The 12,653-nt window shown below is 44.4% G+C and overlaps 1 protein-coding gene across 8 annotated transcripts in view; it reads right to left on the bottom strand.

The window, feature by feature from the left end:
* Positions 1–12,653, bottom strand: part of Pc (pyruvate carboxylase) — a 130,626-nt gene that overhangs the window by 39,558 nt on the left and 78,415 nt on the right. The window contains exon 2 of one of the 8 annotated variants that reach the window (XM_023710834.1): positions 2,685–2,925. The exons of the other annotated variants lie outside the window; for them this stretch is intronic. The gene's annotated coding sequence lies outside the window, so the exon portion shown is untranslated. The remainder of the gene's footprint in view (positions 1–2,684; positions 2,926–12,653) is intronic. 8 annotated transcript variants of the gene reach the window in all.

Below are 12,653 nucleotides of genomic sequence, written 5' to 3'. Positions count from 1 at the left end.
GTGGAGGTGGAAAAATGAAATGGGAGGCCTCCTCCTCCTCCTCCTCCCCCTCTTCCTACTCCTTCCCCTCCTCCTCCTCTCCCTCCTCCTCCCCCTCGACCTCTGGGATCTGACTGGTGGAACAAGTATTCTCTTGCAGAAGCACACTACTGGAAAACAGCAGAGATGGTGCATACCTCCTCATCAGTATTCACACAATGGTACTTTCAGAAGACAGGAGACTTGGTCCCTCGAGGCTGCAGGCTCAGAGACCAGGCCAGGCCTGGGCAGCAAGGCACCATACCATCCCCAGAGAACAAGGAGCAACCTCTTGGCTGCACAGGGCAGTCCCCAAGCTCCCTCGAGACAGCAAAACAGAAGATTGCTCTCTAGAAACATGCCATCGTCTGGTCTTGGGTGTCTCCCCAGTGTGGCACTACTGGGAGACAGTGCAACCTTTAGGAGTAGAGCCAGGTGTAAGAACTTTAGGTCAGTGCAGTGTACCCTTCAGTACACTAGAGGTGTGCCCTTAAAGAGGGCTGTGGGACCCTTCATTCTTTCCCTGTTTCTCTTGCCAGCCAGGAGAGGAATGTTTCTGCCATGGGCTCCCACTATGATGTGCTACCTCAACACAGGCCCAAAAGCAACAGGGCCGCCTAACTATGGACTGGAACCTTCATGACTGTAAACCAAAATAAATCTCTTATCTTTATGAGATTATCTCAGGTTTTAGTTATCATGACAGAAAGCTGACTGATATAGAAACCAGCAGGCCAAGACAGAAAACCTGTAGTGCTAGGGCTGGCGAGATAGCTCAGTAGACTGAGTGCCTGCTTAGGCAAGTACAGGGAACAGAGTTTGATCCCTGGTACAGCATGCCATGCCAGCCCTGCCCCTCAGGCACGCTGAGCTGCAATGCCATCCTGGCGTGGTGGTGCACACCTGTAATCTCAGCACTGGGGAGGCTGAAAACAGGAGGATCACTATGAGTCTGATCTGTGCAGTGAAACCCTGTACCAAATACATAAGAAAGAAAGAAAGAAAGAAAGAAAGAAAGAAAGAAAGAAAGAAAGACAGAAGCAAGCCAGCCAGCCTGCCTGTAGTGCTGACATTTGATGGACCCCCAAGAAAATGTCAGACAAAGTCCATCCCCCAAGACCTCCCTGTATCCTCTGGTGTCACATGCAGGGATACAAATGACCAGCCAAACACCACCAATTATTTAAGGAAAAAAAAATTTAAATCACCAAAACAAATTGGGATTGTTTTTTAAAGAGAACTCTGAAAAGTAATACAGAAAGCAGACACTTAGAAAACTATAATTAATCTCCTCAGAGAAATATGAAAAGCTATTGCAACCATTAAGTAAGAGGCGGAGGTTATTTTAAAAAGGCAACAAGAAAGAGCTCTAGGAAATTAAAAATAGAGATGCAGAAATTTTAAAACATAACAAATAAAAGAATTACAAGGTAGTTCAGGACATGACCCAGAAAGACTAACCTAACAAAAATAAGAGAAAAGAAAGTAAGAGACGGTTACAGTTTGTGTCTGGTTATATCCCCCCTCAAAGCTTCACGCAGTCATGGGGCGGGGACTTCTACAGTTTGTGATTAACTCATGATCCACTGGGATTATGGGTGTGAGCACTACACCAGCCTGGGGCAGACAGCCTGACTGCAATGGAACGGAGACAGACTTGCTCTCTGTTGCCATTTTTGCCACTGCTCCTGCCCTTCTGGTCTCTGCCACGGCCATGAAAGGTTGCTCTCTGCCATGTACCACTCTGCCTTGGAGCCAGCTGAATATGGACTGAATCCTCCACTAACTGTGAGCTGAATAAACCTTTCCTTCCTTCATTTTGGGTGTTGAGTATTTTGTCCCAGCAACATGATAAGAGTAATTGAGACGGACTTAGTCCAGTGAGTCCACTACCCAGCTCTGGGACTCCCAGAAAAAGAGAGCAGAAAACCAGAGGAAGAACCATGCCCCGAGTCTCGAGGGGCTGAAGGACACATGGGCTCTGAAAGCCCAGAGTGATGCCAAAGGAACCCCATCAAAAAGGACTGGGAAAGCTTCCTGTGTTCATTTCCTGTTGCTACTGCAACAAATGACCACAAAACTTGGGGCTTAAAACGATAGGGCTATGTCCTCCTTCAGTTTAAAGGCCAGAAATCCAGCAGGAGTCTTAGGGGCTAGAAATCCAGGCATGGAAAAGACTACGCTTCCTCTGGAGCCCTGGGCAGGACCCACTATCGCCCCCCCACCCCACCCCAGCTGACAGTGGCTGATGAGACTTCTTGACCTACAGCCTCACAGCTTGGGTGGCTGCCTGTCTCCACATCACCTCAGTGCACGTCTCTGCCTTCTAAGCACACCTGTGACGGCATGCAGGGCCATATGGGTAATCATCCTACGTCAAGATCCTTAATCACATCTGCAGAGGCCTTTTTTTCTTATAAGGTAACATCTGAATTAGAAGGTGGATATCCTTGGGGTCATATATTGGCCTCCCACACTTTAGAACAAGAAAAAAAAAAAAAGATCTTTAACAATGATACGGAGCCCAAAGTCACTGGAACAATGTCTTCCAACTTTTGAAGGAAAAATAGTTTCCAACCTGTAATCATCTACTCATGTAGACTATCCACAATCAGTATCTGGGATGTACAGATATCCTCGGACATGTCTGGCCTTGGCAGGCTTACCTCCCAAAGTCCTGGTGAGCTGGGAAGCCTCGAGGTGAGCACTAATAAAAAGGAGTCAATAAGTCAAGAACGAGGAAGACACAAGTCCAGGCGTCTGCAGCCAGCACAGAGGTGGCGAATGAACGCCCAGCAGCAAGGTAAAGGTGCAGAAGTCCCAGGCTGCATGGCGGCAGACACAGGAAGCTCCAGTGGACAGGGGCTCCAGAGGGGTTAGTGCAAAAAGGCAGCTCAGCTGATGTCTCTGAAAGTATGGAAAAGAGAGGGCAATATACAGTCCGCTTGTTTACTGGGATGGAGGAACGAGGCAAATATCGACTCCAAGAAAATGAGAAGTTAGACAAGAAAACGCTACCATAGTACAGTCTGTTTTCAGATGTGACTATTTACTTGATTAAAATCATGTGAAACTGGAAAATGTACTTAACCATGCTAGAAGACAAAGAGAGAGAAAAGGCTACATGTCTGGAGTGGGGGGAGTAAAATTGAGCTGAACTTCTCTAAGAAGAGGCCAGCAAACAGTAGAATGTGCCTAGAAGGAGGAGGTGATGAAAGAGCTGGTCCAGGGACAGAGCAGGACAGTGTGGGGAGACAGCACACTGAGGGACTATAAACCTGTGGCATAGTCTGACTTTCAGAAGTGTCCACATGTATTACGCAGATAAAATAAAAGTCAAATTTAACGAAAGGGACCTGGGCATAGTGGCACATGTCTGTAATCCCAGCACTTGGGAGGCTGAGGCAGAAGGATCACAGTGAGTTCAAGGCAAACCGGGGCTACATAATGAACTCAAGGCCAGCCTCAACTACACAGTGAGATCCTGTCTCAAAAATTAAATAAAATAAAAAGGGGGGACCCATTCTACAAGCACCTGGTTACTATATGGCTTTTCTTAATCCCGTTCCTGCACCTACACATCCTTCTCCTCCTCTTCCTCCTTTTCCTCCTCTTCCTCCTTGTCCTCCTCTCCCCAGTGGCCACCACAAATCAGAGATGCTGCCTCTTTCGCCTTTATTTCACACAGATCAGATATGTGTGGACGCATGACTTTGTGCTTTAATTTCTTCATGAATGATATAGCCACTTTAAAACTCATTTTCAACCCAATCTGAAATCTATCTATGTTAGTATATTAGATCCAGTTCATTAACTTTATTTCTTTGCTTTTAAAAGTTGCACTTCTTTGTAGTGCTGGAGATTCAAATTGAAGGCTATACAAATGTTGTGTTCTACTACTGAACTATATCCCTTCCCCTTCTTTTTCATTTTTAGCTTAATTTTAATGGCAATATATGATTGGATTATATATAGCACCTTTGTTAGGAGGCCCAAATGACTGACTGATACTGATTATTCTACAACTCTCCCCTCAAATTCACATATGGAGATCCTACACCCAAGGTGATGATGTTGGAAAGTCAGGCCTTTTGGGAGGTGATTCAGTCATGGGGTGGAACCCTCTTGAATGAGAGTAAAGTCCTTATCAAACACATTCCATAGAATCCCCCTGGTCAAGCTGGGCATAGTGGTGCACACCTGTAACCCCTGTATTTGGAAGCCTGGACAGGAGGACTGCCTTGAGTTGAGGCCAGTCAGGCATATGGAGTCAGTTCAGGGCAGACTGAACTATATAATGAGACCCTGTCTCAAAAAAAAAAAAAAAAAAAAAAAAAAATTTTTTTCCTCTTGGCCCTCTGAGGGCATAATCTGTGAACTAGAAAGTAGGCCCTCATCAGGCTCCTTGATCTAGGACTTCCTCCAGGAAGGTAAGGAGTACATAACTGCTGTTTATGAAACACTGGGTCTAAGCACTACACAGACTATGGTGATAACAATACTGTCAGTTGTTTTTAATTTTTAGCTGTTAAGAACCATGCTGTATAATTGGCAAAACTGTAATCGTTGATGTTGGGTGACAGGTACATAGAATGCATTATACTATTTGCTCTGCTTTTGTGGATGATCAAAAACAGTCATAACAAAAAGCTAATTATAAGCATATGTAATCCCTGAACTTGGAAGACTGAGTCAGATGAATCCCAAATTCAAGGGATTCAGCCTGAACTATATAGAGACCCTATCTAAGAAAACAAAGAATTTGGAGCGAGGCACACACCTATAATCCCAGCTATTTAGAAAGCTGAGGCAGGAGGATCACAAATTCATGGCCAGCTCAGGCAACTTAGTGAAATCCTACCTCAAAAATAAAAAGAACTGGAGATATAGCTCAGCGGTACAGTACAGTATTGCCTAGTAGAGGCCTAATCCCCAGTACTAGGGGAAAAACATTAAAAATGAATAACCTTGACCCCATATAAAAGATATACAAGAAATTTTCTAGGACACAGACCTAAGAATGGGAACTGCTGCAGTAGACAACAGGCATACTTTCAGAGTTAATATTGCCAACCTCTCACCAAAGTAGTTGTCCTAACAATTTGCACAGCCACTCCTTAAATGACAACAAAACTTCTCTTTCCCAGCATCATTTTCAACTCTTACATCATGAGAGCTTGACTTCCATCAATCTTATGGGTATAAGTATCTTCCTTTAATTTCCAGCTCCCGAGCTACTAGTCAAGTTGGAGATAGTCTCATGGACATATTTTTAGGTTTTCTCTTGGGTGGACCCCTGCTCAGCTCACCTCCCCATTTTTCCTGATCTGGATGTCTTTTCCTTACTGAGTTAGAAAAAATGCTGTGTATTCCTGACATGACTCCATTCTCCATGACACACATGGCAGATAGCCTGCGTGCAGGATGTGTAGCAGGGAGAGGAAGAAGCCATAAAGGAAGCAGAGGCTGAAGGACAGAGGGACAGGATGAGAAAGGGAGCGTGTCTAGGAAGGAAGGCGGCTCTGGGCTCAGATTAGAGATGAGCCTTGAGCTGAAGAAGAGCCTCCTTCCTGAGACCTGAACATCCAGACTTTCTGGCACAATCATAGTTGTGAAATATGCCCTTATCTGGTCTTGGGATGTCACTGAACACACTGACCCGCCAAGGCCCTGAATGACAAATAGCTTTTCAGGCTGACTTGTCCCAGACATGAGTCACTGATGCCACACTGCAGGAGGTAAACCCAATGGAACCAAGAAGCAGCCCAAGACAGATTCACAGGCAAAGGGCGCAACTTCCCACTGACATCCAAGCTCCCTGTCACCACAGCTGCTCTGAGAGCTCAGAATAATAAAGTCAAGCTGCACTCACAATGACTGCATTTCAACTTTCAGAAAAATATCTGGTCAGTCTAATCAACAAAAGATAGACTAGAAGAGTGCTGATGTTTTCCTTTGAGGTAGGTGAAAAGAACTTAGTTTTCTGAATGAGTGGGTTTAGGTCAAGTGATTTTTCTGGAATAGCAAAAGGTCAGACTGACTGTCTAAGTGACTTCTTAAGAGTCCTGTTGGGATTACCTAACCATGAAGAAGGGACATAAAGCAGTTCTCAGTGTGTATTCTGGCGCATTCTACACAATGCTATTTTAGTATTCTTTCTTTAGAGGAAAAATGTGTAAGTCAAGCACATTTAGATGTTAAGTGTGTTCTCGTTTAAAATGCTCCAGGAATCAGAGGTTTGTAGCACAATTCGATCAGAGAAATGGGAGCAGCCAAACTGTCAAACTATTCTCCCAGTTCCCCATTCTTCCCAAGCCAGAAACAGGTACAGATGCTGCCAGCATCAGCAAATTAAAATGCAAACCACTTGATTCCAACCTGAATTCTAGACAGACAACAATAAAACATTCAATGGAAGTGTATTCCATACAATACTGGGGCACTCTCATATCACAAAATTATTTGTTGTTTATATGAAGTTTAAATCTCACTGGGCACCCTCTCTTTTATCTGGCAATCCTAATGAGCCAGCAGAGCTGTGCTCCTGGTAGGACTTTCAGAGAAAGAAATGGGTGAAAAGAATTCTCAGCTGTTAAAATAGGACAGAGAAAACCCAGTGGTTAAGATCATAAGAGTCCAGGCTGGGGAGATGGCTTGGTGGTCTAGGCACCTGCCTGGCAAGTGCAAGATCCAGAGTTCAATCCTCAGGTGCACCACACGGGGTATGGTTGTGCATGCCTGCAATCCCAGTGCTGGGGAGGCTGAAACAGGAAGATCACTATGAGTCTGAGCTGCATAGTGAGACCCTGTATCTATTTAAAAAAAAATAGAAAAGAAAAGATCACAAGAGTCAAGCTGGGGCTGGAGAGATAGCTCAGTAGAATGAGTGCTTGCCTGGCAAGCGCAAGGTCCTGAGTTCAATCCCTGGTTCCACCAAAAACAAAAGAAAACAAAGAACAAGAGTCAAACTGCCTGAGTTCAGATCAGTGCTCCACAGACTGGGCAAGGTGCTTGACTTCTGGGCCTCAGTCTAATCTGTACAATCAGAGCAAACAACCACCTCAGCAGGTTGTTCTAGAGACTGACTGGCTGAGGCACGTACATGTTCTTCAAATAGTGCTTGACACAAAATCTACCTTTATTATCAGGGGCAGCTTTTCTTATTGGGAGTACAGTTCAGTTCAAATGTGGGATCTGCTGCTGATCAGAGGGTGCCAGGTGGGGCAAGGACAGGCAAAGGCAGCAGAGATTCCACCAGAGGGTTGATCTCTTGTTTGCCCAGATAATGCTCTGAAACAAATTTGTCCAATAAACCCCTCACTCAGAACAAGATCATCTCAAGGATGAGGTCCAACTCCCCACCCTGTCCCACAGATGGGGATACACCAGGGCCACCTCCTATGGCTCCACTACTCCTGCTGGCCCAAGTGCAAGTGTACCCTTCTTTGCAGCTCCGTGCTTGGTGGCATCATTTGGCGACATAAAATTGGTCACAAGGCACATTTATACCACAGAAACTGGCAAATGCTACAATAAGGGCCCTCTCCTCACCTCCCAAGAGCCACTGCTGACAAAACACATGTGTCCCAGAGTCTGCTAGGAGACAGGAAGTTGGGGGGTTGTCCAGTGAACAGTGCCCTTGTCTACTTTCTCTTTAGCTATAGAATCAAATACAGAGGCTTTTTCTTTTTTAAGGGCCTAGTGTATAGAGGGTTTAATTTGGTCAGAACATGAGGAGGAGCCCAGGAAGAAAGGAAGCAGGCACTCTGTCAATATCTAAAGGCAGTTTGGAAACCATTTGGCAGCACTAATTAACCTATACACAAATCAAAATAAAAATTCTTTTGATACTCACATTAACAACTTGAAAGTTATTTTCCTGTCTTCTAAGGGACTAATTTCCTTGTTCCTCCCCCCTTGGCACCTCTAGCTCCCTCCCTCTTGCTCTATCAGCAAAGGAATTGCAAGCTGATGTGTGAGGGTTTAAAACCACGGCTTTCTGATGTACCTGCCAAATGTTGTTCTTCCCCTTCCTCTCTCCTCACACTCTGCCCAAATACCACACACAAGATCAACTAAGATATCTCCTGTCACCCCCACACCCCAAGATATGGGGTCAGCTCCAGCTCCAGCTCCAGAAGCCCCGCAGTTTCACCTCCTAATCCCCTCACATCCTTCCCTCCTTCCAGTCCCACTATGCCATCCATTACCCACTTCTGACTACCTAAGCTACTATAAAAGCCTCCTGGCCAATCAGGATATGAGCCCCATCCCCATGTCCACCTCACTAACAGCAGCCCTCAACACAGGGATGAAGTCACTCTTCTTAAAAACCTTCTGCAGTTTCCCACTCTCCACAAGAAAGACTCTTGTCTCTTCCAGGTCCTCCAACCTGCTTTCAAGCCCTATCTCTGTCATTCCTCAGCTTTCTGGATCCCTTAAGTCCAGCCCACTGCCTCTTCTGAGCACTCCTTCCACTTGGACATTCCCACCTGGGGCACTGTCCTGTCCCTGCTGAGAATCCTGCTCAGTTCTGGGTTGTGCATCTAGTTTTTCTCTCTCCAGAAATTCCACCATAACTTCAGTAAGGAGATTTTTTAAAGGACATAAATCTCCAAGAGCAGTTTGAATGAGAGACAAGAGACAACAGCAACATAACTGGGGCAGCTCGGGTGGGAGAGATAGTTCAGTGGCATAAGCACCTGCCTGGCACGCACAAGGTCCTCAGTTGAATCCCTAGTATAAAAACCTCTATAGAAAACAGGAAGCTGGGACCCAGCTCATATTAACTGACCTCATAGGCCCAAACTCACTAGGGGAAAGGCTGCTGAGTCACCTGACTTCCACCACCCATTTGCACGGGTGGTGGGAATCAAACCCAGGGTACCACACATGTAGGCAAGTGCTCTGCCACGGAGCTATACCACCAGTCCATACTCAACAGCTGTCCACCATGAATCCTCATAAGACGAGTACTATAGCTGAACGGGCTGATGTGTACAACAAGAGTGGGCAGTAAGACTCCTGGGAAGCTATGTCCCCCACCTCATGCTCTGGAGACCACTGTCTCCCCCAGGAGAAACAAGAGAAGGGCATTCCTGGAGAGCATAAAGCTGGGATTATGGGACCAGAGGTCTGAGGCAGAATAAAGGCCTGGAGGTCGTACCAAAAACGGGGCGGGGAGCTCAAGGGACAGACGCACCCTGCCCCGTTTCCTTGCTCAGCTTCTAGAACACAAGCAAACAAGCAGGAAAGGCCTCTGGAGGCAGACAGAGGCTCCCCAACACACAGGCTACCCAGGTTGCTCCTGAGAGATGCTCTGGACTTGCAGGCAGCTTTCTTTACTCTTTTTTTTTTTTTTTTTTAAATGTATTTAGGATAGGGCCTACAGGGTCTCACTACATAGATCCGACTCATAGTGATCCTCCTGTTTTCAGCCTCCCAAGCACTGGGATGGCAGGTGTGTGCCATCATGCCCAGTCTCAATCGCCGTCTCAGTGTGCCCCAGGGGCAGGGCCAGCACAGCACACCAGGGATCGAACCCCGGCTGCTGTGCTCTGCCTAAGCAGGTGCTTTAGTCCACTGAGCTATATGGCCAGCCCTAGCAGGTGGATTCTTAAAGAGAAAAAAAAATTCAAAACAAGATAATAGGAGGGTAGTAATGATTAATACACTGCATATTATATTTATATTCAGAACATAAGATATGGACATTTAATTGTCCAAATATTAGCACAAACTTTTCAATGAACCAAGAGAAATGAGTAGTATAATTTTCTTAACTACATATATATATGCTTTTCCTTTCCTTTTTCCTTTCTCTCATCCCAGTTTCTCTTTCCTTTTGAATAGTTTCTTCCCATTTTACAATATGTATCATACATTTTGGATCTTACTCTTTCAGCTTCTCACACTAGGAAACAATATGATGCTTACACATGTGAGTCTGATCTCACTCACGAGTATAGTCTCAAGTGGCATCTATGTACTTATGAAAGTCTCCGGTTTATCCTTCTTTATGACTAAGTAGTACTCCATTGCATAAAAAGACCACGTCTCTTTTATCCATTCCTCGTTTCTTAGGCATTTGAGTTGTTTCGAGGATCTAGCTGTTACAAATTGTGTTGCTATAAACATGTATGCACAAACATCACTGTGGTACAATGTTTTTAATTCTTCTGGGAAAATACACAGCAGGGGATTAGCTAGGTCAAATGGGACCTCCAAAATTAGGTTTTTTTTGTAAGAAATTGCCACTCTGACTTCTATGGTGTTTACACCAGTCTACACTTCTACCAACAATGGAATAAGGTTCCCTTTTCCTCGCAGCTTGCTCCCCAAGCATGTGTTATTGGTCGATTTCTTGATGACAGCCATTCCTTCCAGACTGAGATGGCATCTTAGTGTTATTTTAATTTGCATCTCTCGAATGCCCAGTGATTTCAAATTTTTTTCATGTGTTTATTTGCTGTTTATCTTCATCTGAGAAGCGTGTGCTCATCTCAGATACCCATTTTTGGATTGGGTCTTTAAACTTGAGAAGTCTGAATTTTCTGAGTTCTTTATATGTCACCATGGCAAACATTTTCTCCCACATCCTAGGTTGTCTCTTTACTCCATTAGTGGTTTCTCTTGCTGTGCAAAGCTTTTTACATAACAAGAGATGCTGGATGTTGATTCTTTGGGATAGTTCCTGTGTGACTGGGGTTTTGTTCATAAAGTCTTTGCCTACACCAGTGTCTTCAAGAGTCTTACCTGCTGTACGATTCATGATAAACTTTCTGAGGACAAAATTCAGGGAAAACAAAGAAGAGGATGTTCACCTGGCAGCAAGCTGTTGGGACAGAACAATCCTGTTTTCTCAGAATTGTCTTAAGAGATCAGAGGAGGAAATGTGCACTTTAAAGTTTTAGGATAACTGCAGTATGTGACTGATCAGGATCTCATGATTCAGAGGGCTTCCTGTACCTTTCCCTTTGTCAATGATTGTTACTTTCTAAGCTTTTTAATAAATATGCCGTGCATGCTCAGTTTGGGGCTCAGACAGACAAGACTTTTGAGACTCCTGTGGCCAATTACATCCGTTCTTGCTGTCGCTCTTCTCCCAGCTCTGAGCCACCTGCAACACTTACCTATTCTATCTTCCAGCAGATTTAATGTTTCTATTTTAATATTTAGATGTTTGATCCATTTTGAATTTAGTTTAGTGCATGGTGAAACCTATGGGTCCAACTTTAATCTTTGGCATATGCACAGCCAGTGTTTCCAGCACTACTTATTAAAGAAGCTATCTTCCAGTGGATGTATTTGACACCTTTGTCAAAGATAAGGTGGCTGAAGGGCTGGGGAGATAGTTCAGCGGTCTAAGTGCCTGGCCTGGTTAGCACAATGACCTAGGTTCAATCCCTGGTACCACATAACATCCCGGCTCCGAGATGAGTCAACTACCAAATCTGGGCACAGTGGCATGTGCCTGTAATCCCAGTGCTGGTGAGGCTGAGACAGGAGGATCACTACGAGTCCAAGCTGTGTGGTGAGACCCTGTACCAAATAAATAAATGATTTTTTAAAAGATAAGGTGGATGAGTACATCTGGAGTTGTTTCTGTATCTTCTCATTTGTTCTATTCATCTTCAGGTCTCTTTTTTCCATTATCATGCTGCTTTTATCACAGTAGCTTTATAGTATAATTTCAAGTCAGGGATTGTGATGTCTCCTGCTCTTCCTTTCTTGCCCAGAATTGACTTTGCTATTCTAGGTCTCTTCTGGTTCCAAATGAATTTTAGGATTGTTTCTTCTAATCCTGTGAGATATGCTGGTGGAATTTTGATTGCATCTGTATATATGGTTTTTTTTTTAATTTTTTTTAACATTTATTTATTGTGTGTGTGTGTGTGTGTGTGTGTGTCCAGCTCCGCCCACCAGGGGGCGTGGCTGGCTGGCATGTGGTGCTGGGGGATTGAACCGCGGTCCCTGTGCTTTGCCAAGCTTGTTCCAAGTAGGTGCTTTAGACCACTGAGCCATCTCTCCAGTCCTGTATATATGTTTTGAAAGTATGGCTATTTTCACTATATTGGCTCTTCCTATCCAAGAACAAGGGATATTTTCTGATAACCTCTTCACTCTCCTTTTTCAGAGTAATGTAGTTTTTTAAAAAATATTTTTATTGAGAAACAAATAGCAATGAGACAGTTTCACAACCTATTACTAGTACATTTTCAGTAATTAATACATTGCATATTGTTGTCTTAGTGGTTATTCATTGTACAAGATGCAGACCTGATATCCTGTCTCAAACACTATTAGAACAAACCTCTCTATTTATTGAATTAAGAGAATGGAGCTATATATCTATCCTAACTATTTTGAGTATACAGATACAAAATGGTCATTCATTTGTATCTCCCTTTTTTTGGTTAGTTTTGTCAGAGAAGGGCATTCCATTGTCATTTAAATACTGTAGGTGCATGAATTCAGCAAAATATCCCAATATAATCCAACAGTCCATAATAGTAGTGGGTTTTCCATAAGACTGTCAATGCCCAGTCCTAGCCCAGGTCCGGTGAGTGTGCGGAGAGTTTCCTGCTACCCTGCGCCGGCGGGACCAGTCCCAGCCCAGGCGCAGCGTGGGCCGG

Source organism: Octodon degus, unplaced genomic scaffold, assembly GCF_000260255.1.
Source record: "Octodon degus isolate 3935 unplaced genomic scaffold, OctDeg1.0 scaffold00018, whole genome shotgun sequence".
NCBI lineage: Eukaryota > Metazoa > Chordata > Mammalia > Rodentia > Octodontidae > Octodon > Octodon degus.
This window is presented reverse-complemented; position numbering and strand designations above follow the sequence as displayed.